The 15,769-nt window shown below is 47.6% G+C and overlaps 2 non-coding genes across 2 annotated transcripts; both read left to right on the top strand.

Moving 5' to 3' along the window:
- The first annotated feature begins 7,928 nt into the window (after window positions 1–7,928).
- Window positions 7,929–8,001, top strand: trnar-ccu (transfer RNA arginine (anticodon CCU)). The gene has a single exon. It is a non-coding gene; the product is annotated as a tRNA-Arg (tRNA).
- A 7,256-nt stretch (window positions 8,002–15,257) lies between these two features.
- Window positions 15,258–15,330, top strand: trnar-ccu (transfer RNA arginine (anticodon CCU)). The gene has a single exon. It is a non-coding gene; the product is annotated as a tRNA-Arg (tRNA).
- The last annotated feature ends 439 nt before the right edge of the window (window positions 15,331–15,769 follow it).

Raw genomic sequence — 15,769 nt, 5'->3', positions numbered from 1 at the left:
TGCATCTGGATCCTCAATCCTGACAACATCATCCCTTGTCAATGGTTTCAGAGTTTTGAATGACTTTTCATAGTGTGATTTCTGCTTCAGCTTTAACAGTTGAAGTCTCTGTCTCAGTTCCTTACTCTGCTTTTCTTTTGCACAGCAGGGTAGCGTGGTACACAACTTGCGACCCATTAGGAGTTCAGCAGGTGAAGAACCAGAGTCTAAAGGTGAGGCTCGGTAGCTCAGCAGGGCGAGATAAGGATCAGGCTTGCTTTCTGTCGCTTTCTTCAGCAGCTGCTTGAGAACTTGAACACCTTTCTCTGCCTTACCATTCGACTGAGCATACAAAGGACTGGATGTGATGTGTTGAAAGTCATAATGTGCTGCAAACTGTTGCCACTCCTTACAGTTGAAGCACGGACCATTGTCGCTAACGGCAATCCTGGGAATTCCATGTCTGGCGAAGATGGATTTCACATGCATTATGACACTGCTTGCTGTGGTGCTTGAGAGCAGCGCCATCTCAGGATAGTTAGAATAGTAGTCAATCACTATTAGATAGTCTTCACCATTTAAATGAAAAAGGTCCGGACCAACTTTTTGCCATGATGCTGTTGGTATGTCAGCTACTATCATTGGTTCCTTTGCTTGTTTGTTTTGGTGTTTCTGACATGTCTCACATTTGCCTATCATGTTCTCAATGTCCTTATTTATGCCAGGCCAATAAACAGTGTCTCTTGCTCTCCTTTTGCATTTTTCAATTACGAGGTGTCCCTCATGAATACTTTTGAGCATGCCTTGACGTAGAGCCTGTGGAATGACTATTCTGTTCTGTTTTAGTAATAGTCCACTTGCGACACTTAACTCTGACCTGATGTGATAGTACTTTGGACAGGAACCTTTTGGCCAACCATGATGAATGTTCTCTATTACTGTTTGTAATACTGTATCTTTTACTGTTTCTTCTGCTATTTGCTTTGATTTTGTGTCTTACACGGGCAGCGCAGCAGTGACCATACTCACATGAACATCCACGTCTTCTTCAGTACAGCTCACATGACTCATTGTGGGTGCTCGGGATAGTGCATCTGCTAACGCTATGTATTTGCCTGGTGTGTAGATCAGTTCAAAGTCATATCTTTGCAGCTTCATCATGAGTCGTTGAATCCTTGGAGACATCTCATTCAGGTTCTTTTTTATGATGGCAACCAGTGGGCTGTGGTCTGTCTCAACTGTGAAGGTGGGAAGTCAATATATGTAGCCATGAAACTTTTCTAGTCCAACTACCAAGCCTAGACATTCCTTTTCAATCTGGGCGTATCGACACTCAGTATCAGTCATAGACCTGGAGGCATAGGCAACAGGCTTCCAATTTTCACCCTCTGCTTGTAGCAAGACCGCACCTAGGCCATCTTTTGATGCATCCGTTGACACTTTGATTCTTTTTGTTGGGTCAAAGAAGGTGAGTACAGGTGTGGTTGTCAGCACTGTTTTGAGGTTTATCCACTCTTGTTCATGTCTTTCTGTCCATGCGAACTCATTTGTTTTACGTAGCAGGTCTCGCAGACAGGCTGTCTTGGCTGACAAGTTAGGAATGAACTTTCCAATGAAGTTTATCATCCCCATGATGCATAGCACTCCTTTTTCGTCAGTGGGTCGGGGCATTTTGAGTATGGCGTTTGCTTTTTCCATATCTGGCTCTATTCCTTTACCAGATAGATTATCTCCTAGGAAAGTGACTTCCTGGACACCAAACTGACACTTGGCTTTGTTGAGCTTCAGTCCATTCCGGCGTATGCTCTGTAGCACTATAGTCAGTCTCTCATTGTGTTCTTTCAGTGTGGAGCCCCAGATGATGATATCATCAACATAGACCCGAACTCCTTCCAGACCTTCAATTATGTGTTCTATTGCTCTATGAAAGATTTCAGATGCAGATATTATCCCGAAAGGCATTCTGAGGAAACAATACCTGCCAAATGGTGTGTTGAAGGTACAGTATTTGGTGCTCTCTTCATCCAGTTTTAGTTGCCAAAATCCTTGTGAGGCATCGAGCTTTGTAAAGTATCTGGTACCTGACATTTCACTGGTGATTTCTTCTCGCTTGGGAATCTGGTAGTGTTCACGTTTTATGTTTGCATTTAAGTCCTTTGGATCCATGCATATTCTTAGATCATTGTTCTTTTTCTTTACACATACCATGGAGTTAACCCAGTCTGTTGGCTCTTCGACTTTCCTGATGACTCCTAGTGTGGTCATTCTGTCCAGTTCATTCTTGAGCCGGTCACGCAGGGGTGCTGGAACTCTTCGTGGAGCATGTACCACTGGCTGAGCATCTTCCTTTAGCTGGATCTTGTAAGTGAATGGTAGAACTCCAAATCATTTGAACACATCCTGGAAATTATTTACTACAGAATCCACTGAGTCATCTGGTCTGCTTATGGCACAGTTTATACGGTATACTCTCTTGACCAGTTCTAAGTCCTCACAAGCTTTGTCACCCAGTAGTGAATCAAGTCCTTCATCCACAACAGAAAACATGAGATGATGCACTTTGTCTTTGACTGTCACTTTATGTCTGCATACACCTAAGCTATCTATTTTCTGTCCATTATAGTCCTTCAGTAGTACTGACTTTTTCTGTATTTTGGGCTTTTCTTTCATGTTTTTAATGTCACTCATACTGATTAAATTTGCTTTTGCCCCAGTGTCCAGTTTCAATGTGACTAATGCTCCATTTATCTACAGTCGGATCATCCATTTGTCCTCTTTTACTGCATTAATTTTATGTTCAGCATTGTCCATATCTGAGGGCTGCACATTTTCTGTATCATTTTTGACATTGTCACATGACACCATTCATACAAAAAATGTCTCACTTAAATCAGTGTCCTCAATCACATTAACTCGTTGCCCTTCTTTGTTTTTAGTTTCGAAAAGCATTGTTTGGCAAAGTGATTCTTTCCATTACACTTTGTGCACATTTTTCCAAACGCTGGGCATTTTCTTAACTGGTGTTTGTAACCATAGCGTTTACAATTAAAAATTTAATCCTCCGATTGCTTTTCATTTCTGTTCTGCCCACGTTTCTTCCCCTTGTAGGACACAGCACCGACAGCAGCATTATCACTCATTACAATCGCATCATTATTGATTGCACTGAAAGTCTTCGTATGCTTTCGAGCTAGCTCGCTGGCGTGGCATATTTTCACAGCAATTTCCAATGTTAGTTCGGTTTCTCTCAACAGATGTTCCCTGACCTTTTTTTTTATCATGAATACCAAACATGATGAAACAGGGGATGTACCAGAGAACTGGAGAACAGCTAATGTAGTACCATTATACAAGAAGGGTAGCAGGGATAAACCAGGGAATTACAGGCCAGTGAGCCTAACATCTGTGGTAGGGAAATTATTGGAAAAAATTCTGAGGGACAAAATTAGTCTCCACTTGGAGAGGCAAGGATTAATCGGGGATAGTCAGCATGGCTTTGTCAAGGGTAAATCATGTCTGACAAATCTGATTGAATTTTTCGAGGGGGTGACTAGGGGGATGGATGAGGGAAATGCTGTGGATGTGGTTTACATGGACTTCACTAAAGCTTTTGACAAAGTCCCGCATAGGAGACTGGTCAAGAAGGTAAGAGCCCATGGGATCCAGGGTGCCTTGGCGCGTTGGATCCTAAACTGGCTGAGTGGCAGGAGGCAGAGGGTGATGGTCGAAGGTTGCTTTTGTGACTGGAAGCCTGTGTCCAGTGGGGTACCTCAGGGATCGGTGCTGGGTCCCTTGTTGTTTGTGATCTACATAAATGATTTGGATGAGAATGTAAAAGGTATGATCAGTAAGTTCGCAGATGACACGAAAATTGGTGGGGTGGTAAATTGCGAGGAGGAAAGCCCCAGGCTACAGGACGATATAAACGGGTTGGTCAGATGGGCGGAAAAGTGGCAAATGGAATTTAACCCTGAAAAGTGCGAGGTGATGCATTTTGGACGGACAAATAAGGCAAGGGAATACACAATGAGTGGTAGGACCCTAGGAAGTACAGAGGGTCAGAGGGACCTTGGTGTACATGTACATAGATCCCTGAAGGCAGCGGAACAGGTAGATAAGGTGGTTAAAAAGGCATATGGGATACTTGCCTTCATTAGCCGAGGCATAGAATATAAGAGCAGGGAGGTTATGATGGTACTGTACAAAACGCTGGTGAGGCCACAGCTGGAGTACTGTGTGCAGTTCTGGTCGCCTCACTATAGGAAGGATGTGATTGCTTTGGAGAGGGTGCAGAGAAGATTCACCAGGATGTTACCTGGGATGGAGCGCCTCAGCTATGAAGAAAGACTAAACAGGCTGGGGTTGTTTTCCTTGGAGCAAAGAAGGCTGAGGGGGGACCTGATTGAGGTGTACAAAATGATGAGGGGCATAGATAGGGTAGATAAAGAGGAACTTTTCCCCTTAGTAGGGGGGTCAATAACAAGGGGGCATAGATTCAGGGTAAGGGGCAGGAGATTTAGAGGGGATTTGAGGAGGAACTTTTTCACCCAGAGGGTGGTTGGAATCTGGAACTCACTGCCTGAAAGGGTGGTAGAGGCAGGAACCCTCACAACATTCAAGAAGCATTTGGATGAGTACTTGAAATGCCATTGCATACAAGGCTATGGACCAAATGCTGGAAAATGGGATTAGACTGGACAGGGATGGATGGGCGGCGCAGACACGATGGGCCGAAGGGCCTCCTTCTGTGCTGTAAAACTCTATGACTCTATGACTCTATGACACAATCTGGTCACGAATCATGGATGCTTTCAGCTCAGAGAAATTACATGTCTGTGCTTTAAGTTTCAGATCAGTTATAAAGCTATCAAAAGTCTCATTTTGCTGCTGTGTCTGAGAACAGAAGATGTACCTCTCATAGGTTTCATTCTTTTTGGGAGAACAATGTGTATCAAACTTCTTTAGCACATCGTCTAATTTTCCTCTGTTCTCCTCTGGATTAAATACAAATGTATTAAATATCTCTATCACCTGTGGACCTGCAACCATGAGCAGCAACGCTATTTTCCTTGCGTCTGGCTTCGTACCGAATCCGATGGGAGCAATGTAGAGTTCGAATTGTTGTTTAAAAGTCTGCCAATTGTAGTCGATATTTCCTGTGAGTTTCAAACGCTCTGGTGGCTTCAAATTCTCCATGTCGCGTTGCACAATATTCAGCAGATCTTACCAATCCTGGTACCATGTTATGTTCATTAATAACGAGACGTTTTTATTAAGAACAGCTAGCTTTTGCTAGACACTTTATTGAGCACATGTGGACTAGGCACAGTATCTGTAGAGGCCTCCATCTTGACTGCTGCCTTGTGGGTAGCCTAGTGCATTGTGGGTAGCCCACTCTTATATACATACAGCACCACCTAGTGTACCATTCCAGAATGACAGGTTACTGATCATTACACTATATAAATGCAAGTTGTCATTTTGGAGGGCTCTGGTATGGCGCGAGCAGTGACAGATATGATGGGTGAAAATAGCTCCTATCTGTGCTTAACTTTCGAAGACTCTGAAACTGTGAGGGAGATGTCACATTTCGGAGTGGTCAATTGTCCTCAGGCGGGTTACATTGTGTATTCAGCCCCAGTGGACGAATGGATAAGGCACTGGCCTCTTAAGCCAGGGATTGTGGGTTCGATCCCTATCTGCGGTGATGTGTTCTCTAATGATTGATAAAACGGTGGTTTAGGTGGGGCGAGTGGTGGAAGGTGCTGCCAGGCGGGGAGGCTGCATTAAAGAGGATTGTATTATCACCTGTCAGCCAAGAATCCATTACAGCCATATGGTCAATCTAATCATCCTCAATGTAATCATCCACAATAAGGAGGGAGAGAGAAGACGGGCCAGTTAGCCTGACATCAGTCCTGGCTTTGGGAGATGCGGCCGAAGAAGCCGTGGCAAGTTATTGCTGTGCATCTTGTAGATGGCACACGGTGTGCCGGTGGTAGAGGGAGTGAATGTTCAAGATGGTGGATGGGGTGCCAATCAAGCGGGCTGCTTTGTCCTGGGTGGTGTCAATCTTCTTGAGTGTTGTTGGAGCTGTACTCATCCAGGCCAGTGCAGAGTATTCCATCACACTCCTGACTTGTAGATGGTGGAAAGGCTTTGGGGAGTCAGGAGGTGAGACACTCACCGCAGAATTCGGCGATGGTAATGCTGTTGAATATCAAGGGGTGGTGGTTAGACTCTCGTAAGTTGGAGATATTCAAGAATCAGAGGGCACAGATTTAAGGTGATTGGCAAAAGAACCAAAGGCGACATAAGAACATAAGAAATAGGAGCAGGAGTAGGCCATACGGCTGCTCGACCATTCAATAGGATCATGGCTGATCTGAATCTAGACTCACATCCACTTCCCTGCCCTCTCCCCGTAACCCCTAATTCCCTTATCTGCTAGGAAAATGTCTATCTCCATTTTAAATGTATTTAATGTTGCAGCTTCCACAGCTCTCTGGGGTAGCAAATTCCATAGATTTACTACCCTCTGAGTAAAGAAGTTTCTCCTCATCTCAGTTTTGAAAGGGCAGCCCCTTATTCTAAGATTATGCCCCCTAGTTCTAGTCTCACCCATCAGTGGAAAAAACCTTTTTACGCAGTGAATGGTTGAGATCTGGAATGCGCTGCCTGAAAGGGTGGTGGAGGCAGACTCAATCTTAACTTTCAACAGGGAGTTGGATAAGTATCTCAAGGAAAGAAAATTGTAGGGCGACAGGGAAAGGGCAGGGGAGTGGGACTAGCTGAGAGCCGGCACGGGCCGAATGATCTTCTTTTGTGCTGTAACCATTCTATGATTCTATGATAGTCATTGCCTGGTACTTGTGTGGTGCCAATGTTACTTGCCACTTATCAGCCCAAGCCTGACTGTCATCCAGGTCTTGCTGTATGCGGACATGGACTGCCTCATTATCTGAGGAGTTGTGCATGGAACTGAACACTGTGCAATCATCAGCGAACATCCCCACTTCTGACCTTATGATGGAGGGAAGGTCATTGATGAAGCAGCTGCAGATGGTTGGACCTAGGACACTGCCCTGAGGAATTCCTGCAGCGATGTCCTGGGGCTGAGGTGATTGACCTCCAACAACCACAATCCAGAGTAACTGAGAGGTACGCTGGATGTATTTCCGTGGAAATGTTGGAGAATTGTTGTGGGGCAGAAAGCGGTGGTGAAGTTGGAGGCCACCATAAGATGCGGAAACGGTGGAGAAATGGACGTCGGCCCAGGAGAGTGAATTTCTGGCCAAGACCCAGACAGCAGCAAAATAAACCAGTGGGACAGTCACAGACTCAGCAGGAAACAGCAGCGATGGGGGATGGGCTGTAAACTGGACAAAGTTACCTTCAAACTGCAGCAACTGAATAGAAGATCAGAGTCACAGCAGCTGAGTCTTACAGTGTATTCCAGTGTATTCCAGTGGAGTAGTGTAGTATTGATGGCGGAGAAGGCCAGGAACTGGGAATCAAATTTGAGCAAAGTTCCAGGGCTCACTGATGAAAACAAAGAGCGGGCAGGGTCGGGGAATGGACAGTGGGCACGGTATCTCCCTAAACATCTCCGCCTCGCTGCCTCTCTCTCCTCCTTTAAATGTTCCTTAAAACCTACCGCTTTGACCAAGGTTTAGGACTCCTGTCCTAATATCTCCTTATGTGGCTCGGTGTCAAATTCTGTTTGATAATCGCTCCTGTGAAGCGCCTTGGGACATTTTACTATGTTAACGGCGTTATATAAATGCAAGTTGTTGTTGTAGGTGGCTCTGGTATGGCGCGAGCAGTGACAGATATGATGGGTGAAAATAGCTCCCATCTCTGCTGAACTTTCGAAGACTCTGAAACTGAGGCAGATGTCACATTTCGGAGCGGTCAATTGCCCTCAGGCGGGTTACATTGTGTATTCAGCCCCAGTGGCCTAATGGATAAGGCACTGGCCTCCTAAGCCAGGGATTGTGGGTTCGAGTCCCATTTGGGGTAATGTGTTTTTAATGATTGACACAACGGTGGTTTAGGCGGGGCAAGTGGTGGAAGGTGCTGCCAGGCGGGGAGGCTGCATTAAGGAGGATTGTATTATCACCTGTAGCCAAGATTCCATCAAGGCCGTAAGGTCAATGTAATCATCCACAATAAGGAGGGAGAGAGAAGACAGGCCAGTTAGCCTGACATCAGTCATTGGGCAAATGTTGGAATCCATTATTAAGGGAGTGGTAACAATGCACTCAGAAAATCATATGATTAGGTTTTTGTTAAAGGGAAATAGTGTTTAACATTTTGAGGATGTCACTAGCAGGGTAGATAAATGGGAACCAGTGGATGTGGTATATTTGGATTTCCAAAAGGCATTCAATAAGGTGCCATGTAAAAGGTTTTATTTTTATTTGTTCCTGGGACGTGGGCGTCGTTGGCAAGGCCAGCATTTATTGCCCATCCCTAATTGCCCTTGAGAAGGTGGTGGTGAGCCGCTGCCCTGAGGAACTCCTGCAGCAATGTCCTGGGGCTGAGGTGATTGACCTCCAACAACCACAACGCTACGCAAGATAAGGTATCCTGGGGTTGGGGTAATATATTAGCATGGATAGAGTGGCGGCTAACAGACAGAAAACAGCGGGTAGGGATAAACGGGTCATTTTCCGGTTGGCAGGCTGTAACTAGTGGGGTGCTTGGGCCTCAGCTATTTACAATCTATATTAATGACTTAGATGAAGGGACCGAGTACAATGTATCCAGATTTGCTGACGATACAAAGCTAGGTGGAAAAGTAAGCTGTGAGGAGGACACAAAGAGCCTGCAAAGGGATCTAGACAGATTAAGTGAGTGGGCAATAAGGAGGGAGATAGAGAATAATGTGAGGAAAGGTGAGGTTATTCACTTTGTTCGGAAGAATAGAAAAGCAGAATATTTTTTAAATGGTGAGAAACTATTAAATGTTGGTGTTCAGAGAGATTTAGGTGTCCTCGTACAGGAAACACAGAGAGTTAGCATGCAGGTACAGCAAGCAATTAGGAAGGCAAATGGCATGTTGGCCTTTATTGCAAGGGTGTTGGAGCACAAGAATAAGGAAGTCTTACTGCAATTGTACAGGGCTTTGGTGAGACCACACCTGGAGTACTGGGCACAGTTCTGGTCTCCTTATCAGAGAAAGGACATACATGCCTTATGATGCAGTGCAATGAAGGTTCACTAGATTGATTCCTGGGATGAGAGGGCTGTCCTATGAGGAGAGATTGTGTAGAATGGGCCTATACTCTCTGGAGTTTAGAAGAATGAGAGGTGATCTCATTGAAACATATAAGATTCTGAGTGGGATTGACAGGGTAGATGCTGAGGTTGTTTCCCCTGGCTGGAGAGTCTAGAACCAGGGGTCACAGTCTCAGGATAAGGGGTCGTGCATTTAAGACTGAGATGAAGAGGAATTTCTTCACTCAGACGGTTGTGAATCTTTGGAATTCTCCACTCCAAAGGGCTGTGGATGCTGAGTCGTGGAGTATATTCAAGGCTGAGATAGATAGATATTTGGACTCTAGGGGGAACAAGGGATATGGGGTCGGGCGGGAAAGTGGAGTTGAGGTCGAAGATCAGTCATGATCTTATTGAACAGCGGAGCAGGCTCGAAGGGCTGTATGGTCGACTCCTGCTCCTACTTCTTATGTTCTTATGGTGATGGACATTGAAGTCCACCTGATGGCATGAGAGTTCATGGGGTCAGGAGTCAGCGTTGAGGACTCCCAGGGCCACTCCCTCCTGTCTGTGTACCACTGGGCCGCCACCTCTGGTGGGTCTGTCCTGCTTGTGGGACGGGACATACCCAGGGATGGTGATGGAGGAGTCTGGCACCTCCGCTGATAGGTATGATCCTGTGTGGTTGCATTCTAGCCCAAGCTACAAGTTTAAAGTTACCTGGGCCCACAGCCCAACTGCCTCTTTGTTTACATCAGTCAGCCCTGGAAATTTCCACAGAAATACCTCCAGCATACCTCTTGGTCACTCAGATAAGCAGATATTAGGGCAGGAGTCCCAAACCTTGGTCAATGAGGTAGGATTTAAGGAGCATCTGAATGGAGGAGAGAGAAACTTTAGGACAGAGATGAGGAGGAATTTCTTCACCCAGAGTGGTGAACCTGTGGAATTCTCTACCAGAGAAGGCAGTAGAGGCCAATTCATTAAATATATTCAAGAAGGAGTTAGATATATTTCTTAAGGCTAATGGGATCAAGGGATATGGGGAGAAACCAGGGACAGGGTACTGAATTTGGATGATCAGCCATGATCTCATTGAATGGTGTAGCAGGCTCGAGGGGCCGAATGTCCTACTCCTGCTCCTATCTTCTATGTATCTATGTATCTATGAGAGAGGTAGTGAGGCGGAGATGTTTAGGGAGATATCGTGCCCACTGTTCATTCCCCGACCCTGCCGTCACTTTGGTTTCATCAGTGAGCCCTGGAACTTTGCTCAAATTTGATTCCCAATTCCTGGCCTTCTCTGCCATCAATACTACACTACTCCACTGGACTCCACTGGAATACACTGTAAGACTCAGCTGCTGTGACTCTGATCTTCTATTCAGTTGCTGCAGTTTGAAGGTAACTTTGTCCAGTTTACAGCCCATCCCCCATCACTGCTGTTACCTGCTGAGTCTGTGACTGTCCCACTGGTTTATTTTGCTGCTGTCTGGGTCCTGACCAGTAATTCCCTCTCCTGGGCCGACGTCCATTTCTCCACCGTTTCCGCATCTTATGGTGGCCTCCAACTTCACCAGTGCTTTCTGCCCCACGACAATTCTCCACATTTCCCGCTGTGATTATTTGCACGAACACGTTTGTGGCCTTCTGCGCACATGCGCCGTAGACCGGAGCCGTGCATGTGTGCCCGATCTCCGTCTGCGCAGGTGCGCTGTATCCCGGAGCCTCACCTGTGCAGCACCCAACGGTTGTGGCCTGCACCGTGGGCCCGGCGTCCCTCGGCTCCGTGCGGAGAAGACCACTCAGGGGGGCCGCTGGTGGCCGGGGAAGAGGGGGGTGGGGAAAATCGAGGATCCAAAGGGGAGAGAGAGCATCAACGGGGGGAGAGAGAGATGGGGTGGAGGGGCAAAGTGAGAGAGGATGGAAGGGGGAAGAGAGAGAAGAGATTGGAGAAGAAAGAGAGAGAGAAGGGAGGAGAGAGAGAGGGGAGATCGGATGGGGAAAGAGAGGAGAGGGAGAGAGGGAGAGGGGGCTGGAAAGAGAGAGAGATCAGAGAGAGAGAGGGGAGAAGAGAGGAGATTGGGGAGAGAGAGGAGATCAAATGGGGAAAGAAAGGAGGGGGAGAGAGAGAATGGGGAGTGAGAGAGAGGAGATTGGAGGGGGGAGAGAGGAGATCGGAAAGAGAGAAAGGAGGAGGAGATAGAGAGGAGAAGAGAGAGAGATCGGAGAGAGAGAGGAGATCAGATGGGGAAAGAGAGGAGGGGGAGAGAGAGAATGGGGAGTGAGAGAGAGGAGATTGGAGGGGGGAGAGAGGAGATCGGAGAGAGGGAGAGATCAGAGAGAGAGGAGGAGGAGAGAGAGGAGATCAGATGGGGAAAGAGAGGAGGGGGAGAGAGAGGACGGGGAGTGAGAGAGAGGAGATTGGAGGGGGGAGAGAGGAGATCGGAGAGAGGGAGAGATCAGAGAGAGAGGAGGAGGAGAGAGAGGACGGGGAGTGAGAGAGAAGAGATTGGAGGGGGGAGAGAGGAGATTGGAGAGAGGGAGAGATCAGAGAGAGAGGAGGAGGAGAGAGAGAGGAGATCAGATGAGGAAAGAGAGGAGGGGGAGAGAGCAGGGGGAGTGAGAGAGAGGAGGGGAGAGCAAGGAGATCGGTGGGGGAGAGAGAGGAGGGGAGAGAGAGAGGAGGGGGAGAGAGAGAGGAGATCGGAGGGGGGAGAGAGGAGGGGGAGAGAGAGAGGAGTTCGGAGGGAGAATGGGGAGGAGCTCAGAGGGGGAAGGAAGAGAGGAGATTGGAGGGGAGAGAGAGGAGATCGGAGGGGGGAGAGAGGAGATCGGAGGGAGGAGAGTGGGAGATCGGAGGGGGAGAGAGGAGATCGGAGGGGGGAGAGAGGAGATTGGAGGGGGAGAGAGGGAGATCGGAAGGGGAGAGGAGATCGGAGGGGGAGAGAGGTGATTGGAGTGGGGAGAGAGGGAGATCGGAAGGGGAGAGGAGATCGGAGGGGGAGTGAGGAGATTGGAGCGGGGAGAGAGGGAGATCGGAAGGGGAGAGGAGATCGGAGGGGGAGTGAGGAGATTGGAGCGGGGAGAGAGGGAGATCGGAAGGGGAGAGGAGATCGGAGGGGGAGTGAGGAGATTGGAGCGGGGAGAGAGGGAGATCGGAAGGGGAGAGGAGATCGGAGGGGGAGTGAGGAGATTGGAGGGGGGAGAGAGGAGATTGGAGGGGGGAGAGAGGGAGATCGGAAGGGGAGAGGAGATCGGAGGGGGAGTGAGGAGATTGGAGCGGGGAGAGAGGGAGAACGGAAGGGGAGAGGAGATCGGAGGGGGAGTGAGGAGATTGGAGCGGGGAGAGAGGGAGATCGGAAGGGGAGAGGAGATCGGAGGGGGAGTGAGGAGATTGGAGGGGGGAGAGAGGGAGATCGGAAGGTGAGAGGAGATCGGAGGGGGAGAGAGGAGCTTGGAGGGGGGAGAGAGGGAGATCGGAAGGGGAGAGGAGAGCGGAGGGGGAGTGAGGAGATTGGAGCGGGGAGAGAGGGAGATCGGAAGGGGAGAGGAGATCGGAGGGGGGAGTGAGGAGATTGGAGCGGGGAGAGAGGGAGATCGGAAGGGGAGAGGATCTAACGGGGGGAGAGAAGGTCAGGAACTCGGAGGGGGGTAAAGAGCATGGAGAGCACAGTGGGGATGGGGGAGGAACGTGATCCCGGTCTAAATCCGGAAGTCATGACACTGTCATTCCCTGAAATGAATATTTATTTGTACTGATACACAAATTAGCATTGATCCATTTGTTCTTTGTAACTTACCTCAAACTTTACTCTGGCTGTGCACAGTTTGGGTTTGATTGATTATCGACTGTGCTGTTCGGGCCACATGGGGAGAATGGGGTGAATCGATTCAGTCCCCACCCAACAATGTGCATTTTAAATCCTAATCAAAGATTTTCTGTCTGCGTTGGGAATAGTTTGCCAGGTAAATGTAAATGCCACGACTGGAGAATTTTAGCTGTGAGGAAAGATTGGATCGGCTGGGGTTGTTTCCTTTGGAACAGAGGAGGCTGAGGGGAGATTTAATTGAGGTGTATAAAATTATGAGGGGCCTAGATAGAGTGGATAGGAAGGATCTATTTCCCTTAGCAGAGAGGTCAATAACCAGGGGTCATAGATTTAAAGTAATTGGTAGAGGGGATTAGAGGAGATCTGAGGGGAAATGTCTTCACCCAGAGGGTGGTGGGGTCTGGAACTCACTGTCTGAAAGGGTGGTAGAGGCAGAAACCCTCATCACATTTAAAAAGTACTTGGATGTACACTTGAAGTGCCGTAACCTACAGGGCTACGGACCAAGAGCTGGAAAGTGGGATTAGGCTGGATAGCTCTTTGTTGGCCGGCGCGGACACGATGGGCCAAAATGGCCTCCTTCTTTGCTTTAAATTTCTATGATTCTAAATAATGATTTGGACGTCACAAAATGGCCCTTAAGTCTCACGATTTTCAGCAAGTTAATTGTAGCCCCAGTGGCCTAATGGATAAGGCATTGGCTTCCTAAATCAGGGATTGTGTGTTTGAATCCCATCTGGGGTGATGTGTTTTTAAAGATTGCCAGGGGCGAAAGGTGCAGCCAGGGGGGATTTTATCGGCACCTGTCAGCCAAGTTTCGGTCAATATCATAATATCAGTGTAATCGTCCAGAATAAGCTCGTAGATGGTAAGAGCCTAGTTTGCAAGTTGATGGGCGTTCCAAAGTGAGTGAGGATTTGGGAGGGCAGAGCAACCCAGAGTTACGCTGGAGCTATTACTGTGGAAATGTGGAGAATTGCCGTGGGGCAAGAAAGCACTGGTGAAGTTGGAGGCCACCATAAGACCCAGAAACAGTGGAGAAATGGATGTCGGCCCAGGAGAGTGAATTTCTGGCCAGGGCCCAGACAGCAGCAAAATAAACCAGTGGGACAGTCACAGACTCAGCAGGTAACAGCAGCGATGGGGGATGGGCTGTGAACTGGACAAAGTTACCTTCAAACTGCAGCAACTGAATAGAAGATCAGAGTCACAGCAGCTGAGTCTTACAGTGGAGTACTGATGGTGGAGAAGGACATGAATTGTGAATCAAATTTGAGCAAAGTTCCAGAGCTCACTGATGAAAACAAAGAGCGGGCAGGGTCGGGGAATGGGCAGTGGGCACGGTATCTCCCTAAACATCTCCGCCTCGCTACCTCTCTCTCCTTTAAATGTTCCTTAAAACCTACCCCTTTGACCAAGGTTTAGGACACCTGTCCTAATATCTCCTTATGTGGCTCGGTGTCAAATTCTGTTTGATAATCGCTCCTGTGAAGCACCTTGGGACATTTTACTATGTTAACGGTGCTATAGGTACTTGAGGGAAATAAACTTGCAGGGCTATGGGAATAGAGCGGAGGAATGGGACTGACTGGATTGCTCTAAAGAGAGCTGGCATTGACTCGATGGGCCGAATGGCCTCCCTCTGTGCCGTTATGACTCTATGACTCTACGATTCTATTCATGAAGCCCAGGATCCCGTAAGCTTTTTTAACTGCTTTCTCAAGCTGACCTGCCACCTTCAATGATTTGTGCACATACACCCCTCGTTCTGTCTGTTCATGCACCCCCTTTAGGATTGTACCCTTTAGTTTATATTTCCTCTCTTCATTCCTTCTACCAAAATGTATCAGTTTTCTGCGTTAAATTTCATCTGCCATGTGTCCGCCCATTCCACCAGCCTGTTTATGTCCTCTTGAAGTCTATCGCTATCCTCCTCACTGTTCACTGCACTTCCATGTTTTGTGTCATCTGCAAATTTTGAAATTGTGTCCTGTACAAACTTTACTCTGGCTGTGCAGTTTGGGTTTGATTGATTACCTACCGTAGTATTCGGGCCACATGGGGAGAATGGGGTGAATCGATTCATTAGCCACCCAACAATGTGCATTTTAAATCCTAATCAAAGATTTTCAGTCTGCAGTGAGAATAATTTGCCCTGTAAATAATGATTTGGCAGTCACAAACTGACCCTTAAGACTCATGATTTTCAGCATTTTCTGTACAGCCCCAGTGGCCTAATGGATAAGGCACTGGCTTCCTAAGCCAGGGATTGTGGGTTCAAATCCCATCTGGGGTGATGTGTTTTTAAAGATTGGCACTACGGTATAGCCGTCAAGGCCCAGAATGTCAATGCAACCATCCAGAATAAATTCGCAGTTGGTCAGGGCAGTGTTCGGAAGTTGTTGGGCATTCTAACGGGAGTGGATTCGGGAGAGCTGGAGGTCTGTCTGTGGAAATGCTGCAGAATTGCCGTGGGGCAGAAAGCACTGGTGAGGTTGGAGGCCACTGTAAAGTCTGTGTGTTATATGGCGAATTAATACACAGACTACAAGAGTAACTTTAACAGGACTTTACTATTCGAAGGTCAGGGCAAATCTGCCCAATAAATCCTTACACAGCACTTATATACCGGTGTGGTCACCACCGGTATTACAGTATACAGTAGCCAAGATAAAGTAGTGCAACCCTTAAAATAGTTCTCTTAAAGGTGGAACGTTACATACACTACAATCCTC

The sequence above is a fragment of the Somniosus microcephalus genome, chromosome 28 (assembly GCF_052327205.1).
Source record: "Somniosus microcephalus isolate GS21.2 chromosome 28, FLI_Smic_1.0, whole genome shotgun sequence".
NCBI classification, from domain to species: Eukaryota; Metazoa; Chordata; class Chondrichthyes; order Squaliformes; family Somniosidae; genus Somniosus; species Somniosus microcephalus.
The sequence above is the reverse complement of the archived record's forward strand: the minus strand, read 5'-3'. Positions and strand labels throughout refer to the sequence as shown.